Source organism: Lycorma delicatula, chromosome 5 (assembly GCF_047948215.1).
Source record: "Lycorma delicatula isolate Av1 chromosome 5, ASM4794821v1, whole genome shotgun sequence".
NCBI classification, from domain to species: domain Eukaryota; kingdom Metazoa; phylum Arthropoda; class Insecta; order Hemiptera; family Fulgoridae; genus Lycorma; species Lycorma delicatula.
The window spans coordinates 61448157-61475823 of NC_134459.1; the positions used below are offsets into that span (position 1 = coordinate 61448157).

The 27667-nt window shown below is 26.7% G+C and overlaps 1 protein-coding gene and 1 long non-coding RNA gene across 3 annotated transcripts in view; one reads left to right on the forward strand and one right to left on the reverse strand.

Moving 5' to 3' along the window:
- corto (centrosomal and chromosomal factor corto) overlaps window positions 1-27667 on the reverse strand; it is a 635431-nt gene that overhangs the window by 282639 nt on the left and 325125 nt on the right. The window lies entirely within an intron of this gene.
- LOC142324442 (uncharacterized) lies at window positions 10064-26538 on the forward strand. Its single transcript, XR_012756290.1, has 3 exons — window positions 10064-10197; window positions 16034-16302; window positions 26411-26538. It is a non-coding gene; the product is annotated as an uncharacterized LOC142324442 (long non-coding RNA).

Sequence of the window (27667 nt, forward strand, 5' to 3'; positions counted from 1 at the left end):
AAAGAACAAGACGTATAAAAAACCAATAAAACAGTTTTACTGCTTGGAATAGCGCGATAAATAAAATAAATAAACGATATGAATGTCGGATAAAAAAATTTCGTAACAAGAATTTAAAATATTAAATATTATTTAAATAATGGAATTATATGATGAAGGATACGTATTGTATTATTAATAATAAAAATAATAATGACCCTAAAAGGGATATTTCATGACGTATTTAAAAAACATAAAGAAAGAGAGTGAAGGAGACGAGAATAATAGAAAAAGAGCGAAAATCCAGTCACTAAAAACGAAACATTTTTAATTCCTTTAAAAAGAATTCTTAAAAATGTAATCTTAGCAAGTTTTATTATAATAAGCTTATATAAAATATAATATAATCTGAAATAAAAAGTATCCCTGGTATATATTTTATTCATCTAGAGTTGAGAACAGATTAAGATGGTTTCTCATTGGTTAGTACGTACATTAGTATTAATTTTTTTTATTTTATTTTAATTAATCCTACCCTACTAAAGGGCATTTTGTATCTGTGTGTGTGTGTGTGTGTGTGTGTGTGCGCGCGCGCGCGCGCGCGCGCGTCCCCTTTAGCTGAGAATATGCTTACGTGATCGAACATATTGCCCGTTAAAAAATGATATGATTTTTTTCTTATACGTTTATAAACAATAAGTAAGAAGAGGCAACACCAACAAATAAGAGCAAAAAGAAAATAACATGCTTACCTGATTGAACATACTGCCCGTCAAAAAATCATAAAATGTTTTTCTAAAATGTTTATAAACAATAAATAACAACAGTAATAATAATTATCAAATAAATTAATAAATTTTACTACCGTAATTCATTCATTCAATGTCGTAGCAGATCTTAAAACGCAACTATTTTCGACACAAATAAATCGATACTGAAAATATTATCGATTATCCATTTAGAATAGTATGATTTTTTTTTGGCTTTATAGTTAACATACATACAGGAAAAACACGTGAGTCAAATCAAATGGTAAATAATTAAGATCAAAAGTAGAAGAATTGTGCGTTCCGTATAGTCACCTTAGCGATTTATTGATTTTGCAGCCAACTTTTCTTTTGTTATTGTGTCAAGGAAGGTTAGTTTCGTACTACGATAATTTGTTTCGTAAATTGAATATAATATATAAATAAATTTAATTTATATTTAAGCTTCCAGCTCTTGTATTGAGTGAATTTGCATATGGATATTATAGATCTTAATAAAAATGTTGAGAGTGTGCAATCTTTAAAAGATGCCTAAACCGATCTAAACCAAATTTAATTGGGAATATTTGCTGATATTTTTTCGCTTTTCCTTGATCAATTTTTATCATTAAAAAAAAACATTTATGCACAACAGGTAATAACTTTTGGACACCTAATAATCCCATTCCGAGACGCCGCCCGCAAGGGCAATCCGCCCAGAAAGCCTAGCTGCGGAGGCGTACCGTGGGCACGCCCTGCAGCTAGTAATACACTAAATTATTATAGTACATTTAATAATTAAAAAAATGTAGTTTTACATGTTTATTTTATCTTAACTTTTTACATATATACAGAGTGATTCACGAAGAATGGAATAAACTTAAAGAACAAGTTCTACTTGTGAAAATAAAGAAGAAAGTTCATATAAGCATAGATTCGGAAACGCTTCGTTAACTAGTACCGGTTGGCAAAGATTACACCTGATTTAAGCGGCTTTAGTAAAAGTAAGCCTGTGTGTAATTCTTGGGATCTAAATTAAGGGTGAATTTTGTGGTTTTATATGAAATCTGACCTGAAAAATTGAAAAAAAAAAACAGATGGGAGAACAGTATTTTTTTAAAGCTTTTGAGAAATCCGGGTGTAAAAGACAAAAAATTACGGTCAAAAAACATATTTTCTAGCTTCGGTAGACTTTATTCATACCATTGTGCTGAGAATAAAGTTCTCTACAAGTTTTAAAAAACCTTGTAAAGAACACGTAAAACATTTTATCTGTTTATTACCCGTTGAACAAATTTTTTTTATGCCATACATAAAATAATGTACAGAATTTACTTATAAAAATTATTACATAATTTTGGATCATAGAATTGGATAACAGTCGGAATACCATCTGGTACATAACTTGGAGAACAGAAAGGACCATTTTATTGTGATAATTAACTTAAATTCCACACAGATGGTCAAAAAAGCCATTAATGTTTGTGTGGGCAAACGCACACGTAGAACGGAGAAATCAGCATGCAAAATAATTATTCACCTTTAAAAACAACCTTCACAAAGGACTTTCCAAACATGCACTTAAATCAAGTAACCAAACCGATAGAATTTATATATATATGTAGTGTGTAAATACGAAACGTGTCTTGCTGTGTCGACAATGCATACCTTATCTGGGGCAAGTTAAGTTGCACCCTACAAAACTTGTCAGCCTGATACCGTATATACGAGTACTAGCGTAGCTTAGCGTGTTCACTTGTAAGGATTACTTACCGGGTTCGTGCGTTAATATTGTTTTCTTGTGTGTCTGTGTATTGTATTGTGTGGTCGGGAGGCCACAACCGACTAGAAACGAGTATAGTCTAATATATCTCATTTGTCTGCAACGCCAACCCGACTAAGAAACCATACAAGAATCCTCTTCGTTTCACAACTGAACTGAACTAAGTTGATCTGTGCGAAATGTACAACCGACGTTGTATTTCAACAAAAGAAAGGTAGAGTTGAGTATGAGGTAGAAAAGAAGCACTACATGAACACGCTTTGAATTACTCACAGTTATTTCTTTAATACTTGCGTTACAAGTTTGTTGTTTAGTAAGAAAATATACTTATTTAACAGGTAATGACGTAAATGTTTCCTTTAATAACACTATGCATATATATAAATATATATATAGATATACGTATGCAGTTTCTTACGTACAATTTTCACTTTAACTTGGCTATCCGTGACAATTATAAAAGATAGTCGACTTTTAAAGAATTGAGCAGTTTTACAGAGATTTAATGGTAATCTATTTTCTAAATGTTAAAAATTCGTTCTAAATGAGAATCCTAATCTAAAAAATTAGAAAATAAAATTTGTTTACGTAATGAAATTACGTATAGTAAAACGTTATATTTCTTTATTTATATTTTTTCAATGAATACAGAAAATATATTTTGCTAAACCCATATTCATCTGATAGATAAGCATACTATTATTGATTGTACGTATCAATGAATGAATTTACACGTAAATTGACAGATTCTTTATCCTATTATAGAAATTTAGTTATCCTTAGAAATTTACACCGAAAAGTTTTATTAAAATTTAAAAATATGTACATGCAACGAATACTGAATACACCGGCGGTATGAAAGAATTGTAATTCTGAGTTAAAAAGAACACCATTTATAAGTTACAGAAAATATATATTAAATAAAAAAAAGTTGGCAGAATTAAAAAAGAAAAACATACTTTAAATCATTAAAATAATATAAGTGGTCTAAAAACTGTCTGAATAGGATGCAAAAAAAGGAAAGCGTTATGTACAAAATGTGTCAAACGTTGCTGTAGTTGCTTGAAGATGATAATAAAGTACCTCTTCTATATCACAGTTTTTAATTTCCTTTATTCATTGATACAGCTATCTCTCTTACCATGTAATAAATATATAATTATTACTGAATTTATTTATTATTCTGATTTCGATTATTTGTTTACTTATTTATTCTTTTTAATACTTTTATTTATATCGTATCAACAATTAAAGACATCAGCGAATTATCTGTCTAATGTAACTGTACCGCTAATGTGTGTCTTGATCAAACTCAGGCCAACCATTCCTGAGATGTGTTAATTGAAACCCAACCACCAAAGAATACAGTTATCCACGATCTAGTATTCAAACCCGAATAAAATCAACTCAACTACCTATATTTTGTGTGTTTATGTGTGTGTGCTAGCGCGTTCGCATGTGTATGTGTATGTAAATGGATTGACAGGTTGATTTTATGTAATTCACTAGATTTTTATTCTCTGCATACAATTTTTTTAAAGTTCAATCAAATATGCAAAGAAAAGATGTTGGCTGAAAGGATATTATTAAGTTTTTCGCTTAATTCTATGCAATTTAGTGGTGTAATATTTTTTTTCATTAACAAGGGTTGTAAATTAATTATAGTCTACCGCCAATCTTTCAAATTATTATTTCATGTAAATTATGCTAAATGATGAATAGAAAATAGATGAATAAATAAACACTGCAAATATTTGGTTATTTTATTTATTCTTAAGCAATGTGAAATATCAATAAGAAAAACACTAATAGTTTTTATATATATAAATCAAACACAATAAAAAAATACTGGAATAGAAATATTTCATAAATTGAATTACGCAATTTATATATTCAATCTTACAAATCTGTGGTCGAAATTAAAATGATTAATGTAATGTATATTTCATTTTAGAATAGGATTTTTAAAAAAACGCATTTATAATCAAGGTTTTAAATATTTTTTTTTTTTTTTACCGATGTCTACATAAAAAAATGGATGATATCAAATATCTAAAACATAATAAAATAAAAATAATTGAAATTTTTAGAGTTACGTAAAGTTGAATATACGGTACAATAATGTTAAAAATTATGTTGAAAATTACGCTAATAAAATTTGAAAGATAAAGGTTTTAAAATAAATGGAAAAAATAAAGATTGAAAATAAAGAAATTTGATGATAGTATATTTTTTAAACTCACATAGGATTAATTAATTTAATAAAATATTATAAACTATAAAAGGTAAAATCTTCGAAGGGGAAAAAAAGATTAAAATAATAAAGTAAAAATAACCGATGATGTAATAAATAATTTTATATTAAAGAATTATATAAAAATTATTTTTTATTATTTTTTTTATCCAATACCCTTCTAAGTGAGAGTAATATCGAAGTCACACAGAGATTACAGAAAAAAAACTATTGAGAAATGAAACAGAAACGCCGTGGTTGGCGAAAAACATGTTTATCTGGGATTACCAACCGTTCGAGAGGAGATACGGCGATTCCGTACAAGATACAAAATGAGACTGAACAAACATGTGCACTCGCTCGCGGTTAAGCTCTTTTTTTTGTTTAACCTCCGGGACCACCGTTAGATATTACTTAGGATGAGATGAATGATTTGTAGCGTATATGAAAATGCTATGCCGGACCGGGATTCGAACCGGGGACCTCCGGATGAAAGGCCGAGACGCTAACACTCACGCCACACTCCTATTATACAGGAGGTCGGTACACGGTTCCTATTATTCCTGGGTAAAACGAGAACGTTAGGCGCCTAAAGCGACTGCATTTATTAGATCTATAAGTTCTATATGTTAAAAATATTAGATCCCGTATAACACCCATATACCCCACATAATACCCTTTGGTTGTCGTACATCGTCAGAATTCTTCATTTCGTTTCGCCGCTTACTTTTGTACATTCTTTGATTTGTTTCATTGTTTGATTAGTTATTCTTTGTGTGATTGATAAGACTAACTTTTGGTGTTTTGTTTGCTCTTTATGTTCTGAACTTTATCAATGTTCCTTGGACTCATCTTTTTAAATGTACTTATTTATGTTTATTATATATTTAAGTATACTGTATAAGTTATGTATAACATGCGCGCGCGCGTGTGTGTATATATATATCCATATAAGCTGTTTGAGGGATTTTAATAGAAATCCCTCTCTGCAAATTATTTGTTTTTTGTATTCAAATTTACTTATGGTTCTAGTAAATTGGAGCCGACAGTAAATTAAACACCAAGGCAAAAAACAATTCTTTTAATCAATCTAAGATAGAATAGGATTTATTTCTATCAACAGAAGAATTATTAAATTATACCAAAATTAAAAACTTGATTAAGAAATTTATAATATTGATAAATGACATGACTTAAATTAATGACATGAATTAAAATTTAATATTTAATTTTTCTTTTAGATTTTCTAAAAATATAATTTTCAATTCTTAACAGGTCCAAAAATAATTACAGTTTTTTCTATTCAAGAACCTTGTGTTGATTATTTGAATCTTTTCGACTTTACACGATAATAAAAGGATCTTAAAATGATTATACGATATAGAAGGGATAACTACTTGCTAAACCGAAGACATTCTCTAATCAGTATGTAGTTAGTGATTAAACGTTGGTCGTCAGCGTTACTGACAACAACGTCAGCATTACTGTTACGTTGAACGATAACAACAAAACATGTTTAGCTTGAATTGGAGGGGAGTGTAGATCCTTCCATTGCAATAACGTAATGTCGTTACTTAATGTCTAAACGAACGAGGACGCTATATAAATTGCAGGTACACTACAATTAAGTTATGGAAATATCCCTTTTATTTAACGTTGTTCAAGAAGAATAAAGCAGCTATTTGCAGAAGTTGACAATATGATACCCGGAATATTTTAACTTATCATTATATCCACTGGGGGAAAATCTCTTCATTATCTATTTATAATAAATAAAATGAATTATAAGAAATTCAATGTAAAGCTAAAGAAAAAAATATCAAAATGTTTAAATAGCAATTTTCGATTTCATGCTAATTATTTCCACAAAAAAAAAAGATGCCTTTCAATGTCATAGAAATTTGAAATGTAATAAAAACATCACCTTGACCCAAATATGTAAAATAAATCAAGGTTGTATTATTTTAGCAATTATGAATACCATTTAAAAATATATTTTTAATTCTCTATATTAACTAAAAAAAAAGATTAAAAAAAAAAATAAGAGAAAAATGGCTTATAGGATTAATAAAAAATTACAGGAATTTCAAAATAAAAAATTTGTGTTGAGTTTAAAGATTAACGTATACTCTGTTTTTCGTTATTATATACATGAAAATAATTAAACACTTATTTTGGGTATGGTGTTTTTGTTGCAGTTCTCAGTGTTTCTTCAGGACCCCAAAAGACAAAAAAAGAAAGTGGGGAATAATGTTCGTACTACTACGTAAGTGTGTTGGCGTGTTTGAAACTTAAGTTGTGTTTTCACTGGATAAACCGATTTTGATGAAATTTTGTATATGAAGAAATTTATTATTTTTTTCAGGGTCAATTTTCTCAAAATTTTGCAAACATAACCCCGCTTTATATTAAGCTCAGTACATGAGTGGATGCTTATTTTATCATTTTAAAAAAAAATTTCCCCCGAAACTCCTCTTTCCCCAAAAAACGAAAAAAGACTAATTTTTATTTATTGCATATATTTTGCGTTTTTTTTTTACGAATTCCTAGGCATATTCCTAGTAGTCCAAGTGACCCAAAAAAATATATTTTGGGGGCAATATTGGGGGCAATATTTTTTAAGTTTTTTAAAACTTTTTTCTTTATTTTCATGTATTATTATCTTTCCACTATATAAAAATAAATAACCAATGCCAGGAAAATATTAAAACTTTGTTAATTGTGTTTTTTTGTATTTCGTTTTTAATCTTTGAATACAAAATATAATGGATGATTAAATATCCTAAAACGCTAACGTTTTTAAATGTTGTCTTTGCTTCATTCTGTTTTATAACGATTTTATAAAAGGAATTGTTAAAATAAACTTTTTTTTTAAAGTTTAACGAAATAAATTGAATTTAATTAATACTTGTTTTTCGTTCTTTAAAACTTATATTTTTCCCTCTTTTTACCTAATTATTATAAAAAAATTATTAGCTTTGTTTTGTTATTAACAAAATAGATTTAATAGAAAATATTTTTTCTGGCTCAGTAATATAATCTAATTATTCTCAGTTGATTTTCAACGAAGAAGAACTAATGTTTACATTTCCTTTTTATTTCTTTGGCATTTTTTTCTGATATAATATAAATATTTAAGTAAATATATATTAAACTAATACAAAATAAACTAAAGAAAATTAAAATTACAAGACATTTATAAAAATATATATATATTCAGCCTACATGTAAAATTAAAAATCGATTTTTTAATTAATTTCGATACACTGTATAACATATTCAACACAATTACAATACTGAATGTAATTATAATAGATGGCGGCGATGATGATAATAATTATAAACTGTGTGTTGATTAAATAACAATTAAAATTAATTAATAAAGCAATTAATTATTAAGTACGCGTACAGATATAATGGTTAATTAATAACCTAAATAAACCTACGTGAAATTCAAAGAAACATTAAAATACAATGAAATAAAATTAAGAAATATTGTACGCTAGTTTATAAACAAAAGATAATAACAGACAAAAATATTAAGACAAACCCAGGTAATAATTTATTCAACATATTGTATTATTTACTGTACAATGAATTGCTGTTCTTAAAGCATAGATTGTCGACTGTTTTTAACAATAGAAAAAAGTATATATGTGATTTATTCGTAAGGATTGAGTAATAATTGTGTCCGGATGTACTAAATTTCTGCTAAGCTTTCAGTTTTTTAGTTTTTGCTATGATTTATATTTAGAATAGTTTAAAAGAAAATTAATTTAAACAATCTACTTTTATACTAATTATTACGTCTACTTTCTCAGATTTTATAGAAATAAATAACGGGAAACTACTCGTTTTTGCTTTTAATGATAACATGTTCCCTCCCTGGATTTTACCTTTAGTAGAAACAAAAAGATAATATAATCCCCACACCTAAAAATTGAATTCAATACATTTTATTGTTCAAAGTAATTGAAATATTTTTCAACCAACGAACACCTTGTTATTGAATTCAATCGTTTGTGTATGAAAACTTTTCGTCTCAGATTTTTATTTTTATTTCGGATTCGGATTAAGCATCGTTAGAGGATAACAAAAATATGAATGGCTACAATCGGCCGTCGGGTTCACCTCAAATTAAATTTTTGTAATAATTACGCAATAACGGTATAAGCTATCAAACTATTTCAAAAACACTAATCTAAGATATACTATTAAATATTAATTTTGTAAATCAAGTGAAAGACCCAAAAATTGCGGAAAAACAAATAATTTTTAATTGGAAAATAAGCATGCCATAAAACCGAAAAAAGAGGATTAAATAAATTATATTAACCTACGTAGCGTAAGTAGAAGTTAAGAGATAATAACTTTGTTAGAAATGAATCAGTAACTGAGAGAACAGTAATAATAATAAGAATGTTCCTTCCAAAAAGACTTGTTAAACTTTTCATTGATAACTGGTTTATTATTAAATTTAGTATTATTTTTACCTATATCTTTTTTATCTTTATCGTTTATTATTATTATCTTTATACGAATCGTAACAAATCTGAAATAATTTTATAATATTATTAAGTTTAATTTGAGAATAGTTTATAAATGTTTTACCAATTAATTTTTTTGTTTCGTTTTTTTGTTAAAATAACCCAAAATATTTTTATTTTAAAAAAATAATATAATTTTTTAAAATTATTTATTTAATAAAATAAATATAATATATTTTAAAATATATGGTTTTGCCTTTTTTCCTTAACAATGAAAATATTTAAACATAAGTAAAATTAATTACAGTATAATGGAAAATCTTTTTTCTTTATAACATTGAGTAGTTTTAATTTAAATTACGTATAAATGCAGCAGACGTTCATCAAAAACAATGTCAGCATGTTTTTTAATTAAATTACGCAAAAAGGATATAACATTTCAACCGATCTAAACTATATTGTAAATGGGATATTCAGTTTTAATAATTTATGCACGCGTTTGTTATAACTTTGTAACAAACACACCTGTTAAAATTATGAACTGACAATGACAATGACAACCATAAAAACAGCTGGAATAACAATGTTATTATGATTTAATACAATGCTAGAATATATATAAAACATAATACGTGTAGAATATTATTTCTCAGAAAATTTCTGTAGGTGTGTTCTGTTCTGTATGAGTAATTTTTTTTTCATGAGTATGCTTATTTGAAAGAAATAGAAATCGTACTACAAACTGAAGAAAACTTGCATATAAATATCATAAAATAAACAATGTTTTCTGTAAATTAAATTTTTTATAAAAGATTTCGTGTTATTCTAGGATGTTGTTTATAAGCAGTGCCTATACTATTCTTGTTGTAAGCATACATTATTCTAACGAAGTATAAGTTCGTCATTTCATGAGTAATAATAATAATAATAACATCTTTTAAATATTAATTTTTTGCTTTCCTGTCCAAGGTTAGTAATAAAATAATCATTTTATGCTTTTTTGTTTTTTTCTTTTTTTTATACTACAATTTAAGAAAATAATCTCATCTTAAATTTATTTCAGGAACAAAAATGGACATTTAAGTCAAAACTTTCGTTTTTGTTTGCCCAAATTTTTAAAACATGAATCTTTCTATTAAATATTCCATACTAAAAAAAAAGGCGGGCCTGTGGCCCGCCACGAAAATGTTACATGGTTTATGCTTCATTACACATGATTTTGTTAAATATTTTTTCCAAGTAAATAACGTTCACGAATTAAGCGTACTAACAACAATAAAAACGTTTACACGGAAAAGCTTCAAAATCCTGAAGAATTTTGGCTGTTTCTTGAGTTGTGGTTTTTTAACACAACTCTAACCCTAGTGGTTTCCTTTTTTATCCCGAAAACATAAATATAATTTTAGATAAATCGTTCTAACGAATGAATCGTTCGTGCGTTGCGCGCAGCTGCCCAGCGCACCACGTGGTCCGCTCTACGCCAGTAGCAGCTAAAATAAAAATATGAGCACATAAACAAACAAACAAACCCGCGCACTATCCTTTTTTATGGGAAAGAAAGAAGTAGTGATGTTATATATTGTTTCAAATATTAGTTTTTTTATCTCGTAAACTACTTAAATTGAATTTATGAAATCACGAATTTTTTAGGGAAAATAACGAAATTAAAATTAAAAAATAATAAATGGAAAGCCCACCATTATAAATTTCACTTTTCTACCCACAGAAAAGACTTGTACGTCCAGGTACCTTTTTTTTAAACCAATCTACTACAGAAAATGAATAATACAGTAGAATTGCTACTACGGAAATTTGTAAAGGGTGAAATGTAACGTTTTAATTGACGTGGTACCTTCAAAACGAAAGACGAAGATGCTACTAACTCTCCGCTCAGAAGAAGTAAATTCTTCTTCTTAATTAATAAGGTAGAATTAAAACAATTAATTACTTAAAATATCCTTTTTACGTTAGGTACTGTCAGAATCGACAGTAGTTAACATAAAAGTATACGGAAAATATTACTTTTTTTATAAATTTTTGGATGTTTACATTTATATTTTCTAATATCTAACAGAGTATTGGAATTACAAAGTTCATTCTGTCCGTAATTTAAATAAGTTTTATAGATTTAATCAATTAATATTAGACATTTTATTATTTTTCTTTTAATAAAAAAAGCAGCTAAATAAGTAAGAGCAAAGAGTTTCATTTTAACTGTTATAAAATGACCAGATAATTTACGAACGTTTCCAGCTTTATACCTTTTTTTTACATTTCATTTTACATTCAGGCAGTAATCTTTTACATTCCTTTTAGTAAGTGCTTGTTTACTGTTATACAATTATGACCCTGATCGTTTTGTCGTAATTATTATTATTTTATGAGTGTTTTTATTGTTATTGTTGGGATGTTTTTATTTATGTTATTTTTATTTTATGAAAAACCATTGTGAGTGAAAGTTGTCTACACCCTCGTTCACGTAATTCTTTATTTATAAGTTTTTATTTTTTTTATTACTTTAATTTTTCATATTTTTCTACAATAAGATCAGATTAATTCTAATTTAACGTGATAATTATATTCTAATTTTAAACTTTGCTAATAAATGCAGAGTCCAAATGGTTTTTGTCCTGGAAAAAATTCATAAAATCTGTAAAAACGTTTCTTTTACATTTTTATTTTTGTGAAAATTAATGCGGTCAAAAATGAATTATTGTTTATTACTTGTCCATTTTCTTAATAATTCTTTTCAATATTAATTATTACAGGTAGTAACATTTTTAAAAGTGCCTGTCCAAAAAAAGTATTTTAAAAAACTCTTGAGTGTTTTATTTTTGATTAAAAAACAAGTAGAAGGTGATTATTACAACCAAATTTACTAAGAAGGGTTCATGAGTTTGACATTTTACTGATTTAGACTGAGAAAAAAATAAAATTCTACCTCCACTAATTAGTTTGTTTCATTCCAGTTAAATTTTAGAATTTTTGTCCGTTGATATTTAAATTTAAGAAAAAATATCTTTAACTCTTTTAGAAATCTGATAACTAATCTTCTAATAACTAATCTAATCTAATCTTTTTTTTAAATCTAATAACTTTTTTAATTTTATTTATGTATTAAATTGCTCTTATAAGAAAAATAAATTTTTTTAAAGCATAAGAACGTAATATAAACGTGTAGATATAATTTCAAAATATGCTTTTATAATGCAATTTAATTTACGTAAATTCTTAATATAAGTTATATCAGCTGCACAAAAATTCCATGCCATTGTAAGCAGTACCAATAAAAAATTAAAATAATAATTATTGCATAATTGATTTTATCATACAAAGCCAGACCTGCCTAAAAAAAACCAAGTTCTTCGAATTGAAAATTAGATAATAATTCAAAAACTGTTTTATATAATTTTTCATAAATATTATGTAAAATGTTTAACGACGGAACCTTCACATATTTTAGTTATTTTATTTCTTTATGTCAAAATTTTACTGGATTTAAAAGCAGTTAGGATTCGTCAGTTCATATATTCAAACTTAAATGTTAACTGGTTCCGAGATAATGTTATAAAATCAACTCTTATAACCAAAACAAATGTTAATAATTTACCAAGAAAATAAATCTTTGAAAAACCTTATCAGGATATTACAATAAAAAAATTAAACAACAAGTTTATATCAATTAATATAGACGAAAAAATTGGTAACTAATTATGTAATTATATTATTTTTAACCAAATGTCAGATTTAAATTAACTACTGCCTACATATAAGAGTGCTTTATTACCATGAAATATCTGTTAACTAACTAAATTTCTTGCAACACTTAAAATTAAAATAAAGATCAAAGATAATTCATTGAGATAATCTTAAATGTTAATATTAAAATATAGTAATAATAATAATAACAACAATAAAAAAAGATCTTTATAATTTATTATAATATAAAAGTAACTCATAAATAATGGATGAATGGATGGATAAGAGACAGAATGAAGATAGGCAGACATCAAATGATATATATACATATAAAAGAGAAAGAGAGTGTGAGAGAGTTAGAGTTTTAATCATTAAAAATATTACCATTATCAAAGTAAAAAATATAATAAAAATATTTTAAATTTTAAATTACTTTTTATCATTTTAATTGCTAATAACGTTAATTTTTGTGTAAATTATTCTAATAAAGTAAAAAAAAAAAAATAATAATAATAATAATAATTATACTTTGAAAAGAAGATTAAAAAGATTGCTCGTTAACCAAAATTGTTGCAATGAAAATTATACATTAATTATAATGTGTTTAATTGAAACAAACCAATTTTTTTTAAAAATCGTTGAAATTAAAATTTTCTTTAAAAATATTTTATTGAAAATATATAAGCTAAAAATCACAATAAATATTATTATTATATTTAACGTATTAATTTTAAGATAACTAATCAGGTCACGATTACAAAGTTTTTCCAAATTACAACGTAAGAAAACGTTTCCTCATTTTAAATCGTAAAGCCTCTCTATCAAAATTATTTCTTGTTCCCTAGACATTTAACTGGTTTGACATACTTCACTAATTTCTTTCTATTTTGAGTTATAATAGTCGCGCCGATGAATCTTTGACGATCAGTTTGAAACTTAATAATTTGCTTTATAATAACGGTAAATTCGTAGGTAATCTTATTTTTTCCCTCAATTAATTTTCTGTTTCAGAAAAATGAAAGAAAATTTACCCTTTTAGATACGTTTTAGCCTACACAAGCATGAAACGCGAAAAAAATTCATAAATTATTTTTTATTAACTATCTAATAAATAGCTTTTCTCATTTTCCTTCCCGTATTGGAGGTATTTTATCGATCAGTGACTATCCAGTTATTAACCATTTTATAACAAACAGCTATTGGAGTCAAGAATAAATATTTTTAGTATTAAATAAAGGACACGTGTATCTGTTATAAAAATATTTTATATAGCATAAAAAAATATGTTACGAAATATATGTATATATACATATCGTATATATGTATATATATTTCGTGAAAAATTCCAATAGTTATTTATTTATTTATTTGATAAATGATTTGTTGCCCTAAAATCACTTCAACCAATTTTATAAAATATTCCGACCTAGAAATTAAGGTTATGTAGAAATCTGCCTCAAGCTAGAAGGTAAAAGGAATTTAAAAGATTAAAGTATGAAATATAGTATAATAAAGAAGTAGTACAATTTTAAGCATAACTGATTTAACAGTGGTAACCAAAAATAAATTTAAATGTAAATTATTTTTTCTTGAATAATTTTTTTTTTTGTAAGAAAAAGTTGGAAACCATTTTAAAAAGATTATTTTTTAAAATGGTTCACTTTAAAATATATTACACTGAAATAGATAAAATGCATAATATATTTATCATTTATACCAATAGATTGTATAAGATAAAACAAACTTATACGCATATACGCACGTGTATCCGAACTCATAAAATAGATTGCCGTATTTTCCCTCTTTTTTTTTTTATTTGAGAATATGTACGCATCACTGAACACCCTCTTGTGATGAACGTTTGTAAGGGATAGCCGACAACAACGCGGACACTATCGGTGACAATTTTGAAATTATTTTTTCCCCCTAAACCTACCAATTTAATTAATTTTACTAACCAATCCTCCAACCTTAAAATAGTAATTAATAACAAAAAAATATTTTTATTTTCAACATCTATAATGTTGAATTTCTTTCATAATTAATTGTTTGTATTCCAATAATTCAATCAAAGTAATTATCAAACTTTATCACAAAAATTTATTATTTAGAAAAAGAATCATGAATTATAGTAATTTCAACAATTAAATTATAACTACGTGAAAGGAAAACAACAAAACGAAAGCGAATTTGACAGGACGTATTTTGAGGAAGAGAAAGAATTAATAAAAAAAAGATGATGATGATGAAGAAGGATGTAAGGAATATTGTAAAATACAACAAGAGAAAAAAATTCGATAAGATTAATGAAGTACAAAATAAGATCCAGCGGATGTAATGTTACCACTAATACTCGTCTAACAACAGATATGTGTCACTGAGAACGGTCATGATTATCGAAAAAACTAAAAAAAAAAGAAACTATAATCTTATGAAAAAAAGAAAAAAAAGGTAAACAATATTTTACGTAATCATAAAATATATTTAGAAATACACTTACTTTTAAGAAATGATATAAAAAATAAAGTGCTTAAAATAATAATAAAAATAGTGATGGATATTAAAAAAATGAATAGTAAAACACAGGGAGGAATTTTCTTTTGTGCATATTTACATAGTACATCATTTATGATGAAATTATTATTTACATTTTAACACCGTTATGTTATTAAATTAGGAGGTAAAATACATTAAATTTACTCTAGTTTATGACGAAAGGCAATCTTTAATACGTTACAATGTTGTTTATGAGTCGCGCTTTCCGTTCATGCTTATAATAAGATATTTACACTAACTTTGGCGCAAAGAGACCAAAATAAATGAAGACTAAAAAAGGTTTGTATAAAAATCTTAGTAAATATTTACGTGTTCTGTTTTTGTGTGTGCGCGTGTGGGAAAAGAGAGAGAGAGAGAAAGGCTCGAAATTATTTATAAGGTATTAAATCTATAATAAATAAAAATCTATAAGCTATATTTACTGTCATTTATAAATACTATTAAGTAAAAACTTAATAAATTACAACACAAATGACAAATAAATTAAGTAGTAAATAGTTTTCACTGTATAAAAACGTCTACAATTACAAAATATTGTTTTGTATTTCAGAAATTATTAGGAAGCCCGTCTGTACCCATTAGGCGCTTCACCCACTATGCTTATTTTTCAGTCGCCGAATAGAAAACAACGAATAACCAAACCACAAAAAGAATGCAATGATTCCACAAATACTAGAGCATCATCGGCATAGATCTAGCAGGCCTATAGTCTGAAAAGTATAAGTTAGGAAGAAGGGATCAAAAGTAAAAAGAAAAATGAATAATAAACATCGATCTAGTTACGGAAGGAGCTATGGAGGAATTAAAATTCAATTTTGTGTGAGTGCGTGCGCACGCGCGATCGCTTATGTATGTATGTGTTAGCATAAGACAAATGTCCCGATCCAAAGGATACAAGAAATTTTAAGATCTCTAGGCAGTAGTTCCCATTCTTTACCAGGATGGGACCAACCAGGATAGGATTTTACCTTTGAATCCTGCTAAAAAAATTGTAACAAAAATTATTATTCTTCTTCAGAAATTAGAGATCCTTCCAAAATAGACAAGTCACAATAACTAAATTCATGCTTTGCCGATGAGATTTAAGCTTAATAACGTCTTTAAAAAAACGTTATCGTAACATTACTGGACTTTATGACTTTGTGAAGAATGCAAACAATATTCTAAAATTATGCTCTAATTAACTGATCAGCCGAATGGTGTAATAATTATTATGGTAGCATATAGATCATTTAGTCTCAAATTCGATTCCTGATAAGGATCTGACAATTTTCCACCAATCATTTCACTCACCATCCTTGTTAAAATATATTTTCAAGGTCGTAAAATATTTTTAAAAAAATCTTATGTCTTTTTTTCTTCCTTATACGAAGTAAAGGTAGTATTGTGATCGCGAAAAATTTCGGTTTTCAGATTTCAACGGAAATATCCATTTTGATCATCCCTGAATCCATTCTGACTAGTTTTGGCATGACGTCTGTACGTACGTACGTATGTGTCTCGCATAACTCAAAAACGATTAGCCGTAGGATGTTGAAATTTTGGACGTAGGGCTGTTGTAACATCTACTTTTTCAACCCCCCTTTTGATTGCAATCGACTGGGCCAAAAGTGTCAAAAATGACCAAAATTTAAAAAAATTGGATTTTAAACTTTTTCTTAACTGCAGTAGTAATAAGCCCTCATTGAAAAATTTTCAACGATATGAATAATTGGTACTTATTTGCATTGGTTCCAGAGTTATAGCCAAATAAAATTTTAATTAATGAAATGTTGGATCTTACAAGGGAAAGGTACATCGGTTCGAATCCAAATGTATCTCCTTTTTTTAACTTTTTTTTAAATTTAAATTTATTGATTTATTAATAATTATTAATCTCTGATTGTAAAAGAGGTTTTACAGTAAATAATAATTCAATAACAATAAAAAAATATCAGAAGTTATTAATGAAATAAAATAGTATGTGCTTCTCATTTAAAAAAAATGTGTATATGTAATTTAATAGGCGTTCAAGAAAGTCATGTGGTGTCCACATCAGATTTTTCATTATCCTAATCTAATTTGAACGTTTTAAAAACCAACAAATTTTCAAATAAACGGCTATTTTGTAAGTTTTAAGTACATTTTAATAAAAATGGATTTAAAAAACAAAAAAGTTAAAATTGCAATAAAAAATTATCCAAAAACGTCCAGTTTGGACTGGATGAATTGGAAAAAATTGAAGTATTATGTACAAAAATATCAACTTAGTCGATCTTCGTGGTGAGTTGTTAGAGTCTTAGCCATTCATCCGAAGGTCCCCGGGTTCAAATCTCGGTCAGACATGACATTTTTTATAGGCTACAAATTTCCATTTTCGTATTCCCACGTACAAGCTTCTTTATTGTATAACCTTTTGTGGTGAATTGCTTCATTGATAAAAAAATAAAAAATTTGCAATTTTATTAGAAAGTTTCTTTCGTAACAAAAGAATTCTTATTTTGAAGATAATTTTCAGTAATTAAATGAAATTAAATACTTAAAAAAAGATTTGTTTGGAATGGGGAAGGAAGTAAGAACACATCGATTTTATTAATGTTATTAAAAAGGGAATTATTTACCCTTTAACGTTTTTTCCAAAATATCAATTACATCAGACAGATATAAAATACTTGTTCTAAAACAACCGGAAAATAATATATATTTTTATTGCCTCTTATTTCAAAGTACAAAAATTATTATATGTAAGATTCTGAAATTAACTATAGCTACCTTTCAGAAAAAAAAGAAAAAACTATAAAACCACTTAATTAATTTCCATTAACCAGATAAGACATATAATACATTATAAATGGCAGAAAGGCTCCTGGAATAGACGGAATACCTGTAGAATTACTGCGCAGTGCAGGTGAGGAAGCGATTGATAGATTATACAAACTGGTGTGTAATATTTATGAAAAAGGGGTATTTCCGTCAGACTTCAAAAAAAGCGTTATAGTCATGATACCAAAGAAAGCAGGGGCAGATAAATGTGAAGAATACAGAACAATTAGTTTAACTAGTCATGCATCAAAAATCTTAACTAGAATTCTATACAGAAGAATTGAGAGGAGAGTGGAAAAAGTGTTAAGAGAAGACCAATTTGGTTTCAGGAAAAGTATAGGGACAAGAGAAGCAATTTTAGGGCTCAGATTAATAGTAGAAGGAAGATTAAAGAAAAACAAACCAACATATTTGGCGTTTATAGACCTAGAAAAGGCATTCGATAACGTAGACTGGAATAAAATGTTCAGCATTTAAAAAAAATTAGGTTTCAAATACAGAGATAGAAGAACAATTGCTAACATGTACAGGAACCAAACAGCAACAGTAATAATTGAAGAATATAAGAAAGAAGCCGTAATAAGAAAGGGAGTCCGACAAGGATGTTCCCTATCTCCGTTACTTTTTAATCTTTACATGGAACTAGCAGTTAATTAACAACATTTTAGATTCGGAGTAACAGTACAAGGTGAAAAGATAAAGATGCTACGATTTGCTGATGATATAGTAATTCTAGCCGAGAGTAAAAAGGATTTAGAAGAAACAATGAACGGCATAGATGAAGTACTACGCAAGAATTATCGCATGAAAATAAACAAGAACAAAACAAAAGTAATGAAATGTAGTAGAAATAACAAAGATGGACCACTGAATGTGAAAATAGGAGGAGAAAAGATTATGGAGGTAGAATTTTGTTATTTGGGAAGTAGAATTACTAAAGATGGACGAAGCAGGAGCGATATAATATGCCGAATAGCACAAGCGAAACGAGCCTTCAGTAAGAAATATAATTTGTTTACATCAAAAATTAATTTAAATGTCAGGAAAAGATTTTTGAAAGTATATGTTTGGAGTGTCGCTTTATATGGAAGTGAAACTTGGACAATCGGAATATCTGAGAAGAAAAGATTAGAAGCTTTTGAAATGTGGTGCTATAGGAGAATGTTAAAAATCAGATGGGTGGATAAAGTGACAAATGAAGAGGTATTGCGGCAAATAGATGAAGAAAGAAGCATTTGAAAAAATATAGTTAAAAGAAGAGACAGACTTATAGGCCACATACTATCCTGGAATAGTCGCTTTAATATTGGAAGGACAGGTAGAAGGAAAAAATTGTGTAGGCAGGCCACGTTTGGAATATGTAAAACAAATTGTTAGGGATGTAGGATGTAGAGGGTATACTGAAATGAAACGACTAGCACTAGAAAGGGAATGTTGGAGAGCTGCATCAAACCAGTCAAATGACTGAAGACAAAAAAAAAAAAACCAGATAAGATAAAATCAAAGGCAAATATATAGAATTATCAAGTTTGAGATAGTTATGATTTTAATAAGTAATAAGTTAATATTATAAAAAACAAATATTATGATTATTGTTTTTCTATAATGCATTCATATCAGTTGTAATATTTCAGAGTATTATTACAAGTTTAAAAAAAAAGGCGGAACCTTTCTTAAGGAACTCATTACGCAATAACATTTAAAAGTTTATATTCGTGTTTTGTTTATTTATTTATTTATTTTTTTAATTTAATTTACATTGCATAAACGTTTATATTTTATATAACGGATTTCAGTATTGGTATTATTGTGTAGAGTGTAATGGAAAAATACATTTCTTTAAAATTAATTTATTTATTACCTTAAGAACAGTATGTCGTACAATTACCATTAAATCAGACCTTATATCAATAAATTATGCCTAATACATATACATGGAATACTACTATATAATACCATTAAAATATACAATATTTCAAAAACAAGTTTTAATTTTATTTTCATTATTAAAATATGTCAAATAGTCGTATAATAAATAAAAATACAAAGTGCTTATATTATTTTCTTTAAGTGATGTCAAAAATAATACTAGTTTTTATTACTTTTTATTACTAAAAATAAAATCAGTTATTATTATTTGTATTATTAGGTATTTTACAGTTAACCTTTAAAAATAAAATTTGTTTATAAACTAATTTGTTCAAAGTTTATTCTGAGTTTATTTTAATCATGAATTAGAAGCTTTATTTGATGTATTCCGTTGCTTTCCATTCTAAGCTACTTTTTTCTTATTTTAAAATCTCAAAATATTTACTACTTCTTTTGTACTTCTAATCTTTCTAAATTATACTTTTTTAATTCCTTTTTTTTTACTTTTGTGTTATAAAAAGTAAAAAAACTTTTGTGTTAGAAACGCTATAAAAAAACAAGTTTTTTATAGCGTTTCCACTTATTCATCAAACCAGTCAAATGACTGAAGACAAAAAAAAAAATACCACTCATTCGTTAAAAATGAATACCGGAATTAAATTAGTTCTTGCAAATCATGATTTCAAATAAACAATCTACTCAAAATTTTAATTGTAAAGAAGTAAACAAGCAAAAACCATCATTTTAGGGATTTAAATTAAGTCAGTAATTTATCAAATGAAGTAATATTGTAAAAATAAAACTTTTGCTGACCAATCAGGAATTTTATTTTAAACTTAGGAAAAGTTATTTTAAACTTACCAAACAAATTTTAAAATATAACATTTTTAAGATAAATTTTAAATTTAAAATACTTTTTAAAATTTATAATTTAAAATAAGCTTGTTCAAATAACTGAACTGAAATTTATGATCAAAGTTGTAGTGCAATAAATTGTCCGTTACTTTTATTTTAATTTCTTTTGTAAAATGTCATGGCTTTTTTCTACTTTTAATGTTTTTTGTATTTATTTTAAATGTTTGTTGTATAGTTTTTTTTTGTTTTTTTTTTTTTTTTTATAATTTATGTTTAATATTTTAGGTTTTTTTTATTAAAAAAAAAGTATGTCTGACATAATTTTTTTATTTAATAACATTCACAATAAATTATTATTTTTTTAATCTTTAATAATAATTATACGTATATTTTTTTATAAAATAATAAATATATTGTATTTTAAAACAATTTACTCATTAAATACTCAAAAATTATGTCCTTTGATAAGAGAGATATTTTTAACTACTTCTATAAGTCAGAGTATCATCATATGATTAACTTGACACTACTTTAAATACGGTTTCAAAAATAATTATAAAACCTTTTATTATTTTTCGTAAAATAAGAAAAAAGAATCAATATAGGACTAATAATAATTTTCATCTATATTAGTGGAGACGGAGTTAAATTTTAATTACAGCTCTATGAAAATTATGGTAAGTTCAGTAATATTGATGCAAGTGTTTAAAAAATTTATTCAATTTAAGTTTGGAAAATTATACGTGGCAGGCACATTTTACGATTTATGTTATTTCACATTATTATTATTTTACGAGTGAAAAAGTACTTTAAATAATGTTTCAAATATTTTTCTTAAGAAGAGAAAACATAAAATTAAAGTTCGAAGAGAAGAAACGCAAGCGGTAAGTAATCCTACATTTCTCTACTTGTTTTTCAATGGCTAATCCTTACCGTAGTTTCATTTAATGACAAGGGTTATACGAATTCAAGTTCGAGTGGGGAGAAATTTTGAAGAGGCTTTAGAAGCGATTATTATACCGAAGAGAGAAGAAAACGGTATCGTAAAGAGGAAGGAGATTGAAAATAGAAAAGGGAGTAAATGAAGAGCAAAGAACTAAGTTGAAAACAGAAAGAGAAACAAGATAATAAGTGCGCAATCACGGACATCGCGTGATCGTGAGGAAGTAGGAACAAGGCGATTTGGGGGCGGCACGCGTTAGCCATCCGTCCGCTTTCCCTTCTATCTCACAGCCCCGCTGATAACAACCCACACCGACGTTCCGACTCACACCCGACGCCGTCGGCTAGTAAAGGAGCGGTGAGGGAAGAGTTTCCGTTTGAACATTTTAATTTGGAAAGGGTGAGGTCGGGTACAGCGGTAGCCTACTGAAGGGGTTTTTTTTGAAGCAGTAACAGCTGGGTACTCTCTCATATGTATAATTAGAACACTGTTTTAATATCAAACATAAAGCGATTCGGGGCAGCCGCGTCATTGCCGAATGGCAGGCAGGACATGTGCACTCACTCTAGCTAACATACAACAAGAACGTGTTTGTCTGTCCGTCCGTCCATCTGCCAGTATAATATAGGTTCACAACTCTTTTCTGTATCATAAAATTGTTCTCCTTTCCCTCCTATTTTCCCCCATCCTTTTAATTAATTGAGAGCGTGAAATTTTTTCCACCTTTCTTTTAAATTTATACGAATTAAAATAAATGATACATACATAAAAACATACGCAGTTAAACAAATGAGTTTCATCGCGATTGAGCTATATTAATTATGAAATCATCCACGGGAGGAGTAAATTAACTATTTTCATTATTAAAAAGAGGAAGAAGAAAACAATGTACAATCTGATGGTGAGATTCTCTAACCTGAAAGAGGTTTTGGGGGCTTTGCAGTTATTGTATAATATTTTTAAATCTAGAAAATATTTTATCTTTGGAAACCGACATGTACATATTGACACTTATACATAAAATTAAATTGATTAATATTAAATAACTTTGATAAAATTAAATGCTAATTTAAACATTTAATTAGATAAACCTAATTAAAAAAACAAAAGAAAATATTTTCAAATATTGACGATCCTAATTAATCAAAAATATTTATTTTATAAAAAATAAAAAAATATAAAAAAAAATTATATTTGGATTTGTTAGACCTTGGTCCTGCAGTTTTAATTTGCAATATTATGAGCTGTACAAAGCCTATAAAGAATACGGAAATATTATTGGGTCGGTTTTTCCCGAATAAGAAGCAAAAATTATCAACTAACTTTTAGTGCATTACAAAATTAAAAATTTACAAAGCGATTACTATAAGGTCCCTCCATTAGATTCCACTTAAAAAGGTTTAATAACCATTTTCTATAACTGTAACATTATTAATGCAATTATTTGTAACCTTAATTGTCAAATGAAGACAATTTTCTAAGTTAAAATCATTGCTGATTGTCATAAACGCGAAAAAATAAACAAACTGTTTTTTTTTTTTATTAATAACAATAACGTTAAGTGCATATTACAATGCACTTATCACATTATACTTAATTATCATTATTGCGTAATAATGAAAAGTTACTATTAGGTTGTTGTTTTTATTGTAATTATAGATGTAATTAGTTTAATTTTGCAAATCTTGTTAAGGCAGGCAATCTGAAGGTCATCCCCTAATCGTTGCAGAAAAATAAAATGTTTAAAAAAATATATACTAGTATATTTAGATTATTTTGTATCTGTCATCTGTAATTTTAAATTTTTTTGTAATTTTTCTTACCTGTTTATGAGCAAAAAAGAACAGACCATTATTATTATTACTACTAATACTACAACTATTATTAATAGTAGCAGCTAGGTAAAAAATTATATAACAAAAAACTTATGCAAATATCATCATAAATATTCTTTTTTTCCAACAGCTTATTCTAGATCTCAGATAAAAACGGTATATTCCATTATTCTAACCATACATTACAACAACGGAATTAAAAGTAAAAAAGAATTTAATTCTTGCGTATAAATATTCATTTACAATAATTAATGCCAAGTACATTGGTAAATCATAAATTAATACTGCACAGTATTTAAGCATAGTTAGTTAGAGAAGAGTTAAGCTTATTTCTCTAAAAGTACATGTTTATGTTTAAATTAGATACATTCGTTAGCACGATAGGAAATTTAATATAGTATACCGTAAAGTTATACAAACACTTTTCTTATTATTATTATTACTGCCTATTATTTTGCAAGCGACCTACTTAACAACTCGTTGAAACTTGACAGTTTGATGAGCTTAAGGATTATATACACACATAAAAACCTGAACTTGTGTGTACATGTGTGTTAGTGTTCGTGCATGCGAGTTTATTTTTTAATCCTTAGTTAAAAAAATAAATAAAAACAATGCAAGATCTGAAGGATAATATTACTTGTCTAGCTGACAAAGTCAATTCACATACAAACTTATATTACTGTAAATAAATACGTTTAACCATCAATTGTAACAGAAACTTAAACCTTTATTTAAAATATAAATAAATTTATTTGTACTTACATTAAGCAAAAAAAAAAAATAATAAAAAGTAATAATTTTTTTATTGCATTTATTTATAATAAATCAATTTTTCATGAAAAAATGTCGTATGATTCATTTCATTTGCTTTGAAGATGTGTGTATATTTATTTAAATAAAATTAATATTACTTTTATTGTTTGCTAACAATATTTTTAGAAGAGAAATTTTTTCCTACTCAAAAGAAAAATCTGATGTGGACAGCACATGACTTCCTTGTACGTTTATTAAATTACATACAATTTTTTTTAAATGAAAATTACATAAAATTTTATTTCATTAATAACTTCTAATATTTTATCATATATATTTTTTCTTATTGTTATTATTCAATTATTATTTATTGCAAACATTTTTATTTTATAATCGGAGGTTAATAATTATTAATCCACCAATACATTTAAATTAAAAAAAGGAGATGAAGTCGGATTCGAATCGATCTGCCTTCTTATAAGATCCAAATATTTCATTAATAACAATTTTATTTTGCTATAACTCTTGAATCAATGAAAATAATAATCAAACCACTTAATAATCAATATACCATTTGTGATATATTATTGAAAATCTCTTAATGAGAACTTATTACTGCAGTTAAGAAAAAGTCCAAAAATCAGATTTATTTTGGATTTTGGGCTTTTTTGGATACTTTTGTTCCAGTCGATTGCAATCAAAAGGGGAGGGTGCATAATTAGATGTTACAACAGTCCTAAATCCAAAATTTCAACATCCTAGGACTAATCGTTTTTGAATTATACAAGACACATACGTACAGACGTCATGACAAAACTAGTCAAAATGGATTCAGGGATGGTCAAAATGGATATATCCGTTGAAATCTAAAAACCGAACTTTTTTGCGGACACAATATTTCCTTTACTTCGTACAAGGAAGTAAAAAACAAAAAAAAATGTTTTTTTAAACTCATAAAACGAGGGATTAAAAATTCTTGAACAGCGTATTTAAAAATGTATGTTGTATGGTTTTATAACAATTTTATGTATTAAAAGGATATAATTATAATTCATCAAAACTCATAAAAAATCAAAACTATGATTTAAAATCATAAAGCAATAAAATTAAACTTGAAAATCATTTATATAAACTAATTGATGGACAAGAAAATTTATTCCAAGAGGAAGTTTACTTTTAAAATACTTTTTAATAGTATTCTATAATTCTATTAAAAAAATTGTCTTTAGGAAAATAGTAAGAAATTAAAAGTAAAAAAAAGAGAAAAAAAATTCAAAAGTTTAATAAATAATATACCAAACTCATCCTTAAAGTTGCAATGGGTGTATTAAAATTAAGAAAATAAAAATATTAAAATATAACCACCACCATATTAGCATTTCGAGGGAAAAGAATTTCCCTATAAAATAAGGTATTTTTTTTATTTCTTATCTTTTTCTCAATAAAAATGAACTATTCTTTTACTTTTTTAATCAACGTTTAGATATAATTTAGAAGATATTCTGTAATGAAAGATTTAAAAAAAATTAATTTATAACTACGTATAAGATTGAAAAGAGATAAGACTTAAAAATAGTTTACAGAAAAGAAAATTAGATGTGCCTTTGATTTTTAAACCATTTATTTAGTAGATACAAGAAAATTAATAAAAGTAAATATATACAATTTGAAAAATATCAAAATCGTTTTTTGCCATAGAAGTCAACAAATTGCTTACATAAAATCTAATCTCCTAAATTCCTTACTCCTTTTTTGTCCAATTCGAGTATTTTATTTATAAATACAGAAATATTCTCATCGTAACGAGTAAAAAAGTTTTACTATTAATTTATTTATTATTATTTATTTTACATGACTGTTATTACAGGACAAAAACACACTTCCCAAGGAGAGAAATTCTGGCAGAATTCAAAAAAATTACAGACCACGACTGGGTTGGAGAATACCTGCATAAAATTAGTATCTATCCTTTTCCAAATTATGTAAAACCACTATTATTATCTAGAACCACCACATAAGAATTTATACAGAAAATGTGTTTCAATAGTTTTTGAAGTAGGAAGTTTTAAATCTAATGGCATATATCAAATATCTAAACTTAAAAATAAATAAATATATATATATATATATATATATATATATATATATATATATATGTATTTCTTTTGCATTAATTAATTTATTTTAAGTTTCCTTTTATATTAATATTAGAATCCCCGTTGCGACTTCGCTCACATTATACGGTTACTTACGTTCCCTGTTGTGGTCAATAGATGTAGATGTTTAGCCGGTTGGCCGTTTTCCCTTTTAGTCAGGGGGCTCTGATCCTTGGACCCCTCTTTGTTCAACACAGAAAAGAAAACAGAGAAACTTATGCTTGTGAGAATAATAATGATATATAACTATTAAAGCCTGTTCAATTTTAAAAAAATATCAATGTTGTAATTTCTTCATAGCAATAGTTTGGTAAGTACAGATCTCCAAACTTTAAGTGATCTGAAGAATGCGAGTTTCAAAATAGTCGGTCTCCTTCTGAAAAATATTAGTTATAGCTGATTACCACCCTTCCTTCGTACGGGTAAAGATATTTTTTGCCCGGTTCTTAGCGTTGCCCGACAAACACCAGTCGGAAGTGACCGTACTTTGTTTCTTCTTTTGTTTTTTAATCAAGTAACCGGAAGCAGGTACAGTCAGTCGCCTCACACATACAGTAAGTAACAGTGGTAATGGCTGTGTTGGTTGAGCCGCCGCGCCGTACCCGTCCACGAAAAAATCGAAATTTAAAAAAAAAACGAAAATGGTTTTTGGATATTAATGAATATAAATGGTTTTGAAGAGTACTTGCAAGCCCATATGTAGTGAATATCTCGTTTAGTGTAGTAAGAAATGGGGGAAATTTGCAATCATTCGTGAAAAATTTTAAGGTCGAATTTCAAAAAATCTATAAATCTGTATTTAGATCTCCACATAAAGATTGTATACACCAAAAATCAATTTGATAACTAATTTGTTACCGAGAAATTAAAAAAATAACCGGGTTTCAAAATAAAATTAATAAATCCATTTTAAACCTTTGAAACTTGAAATTTAAAAAAATAAAAAACTGTTTTTTTTTTTTGTTATT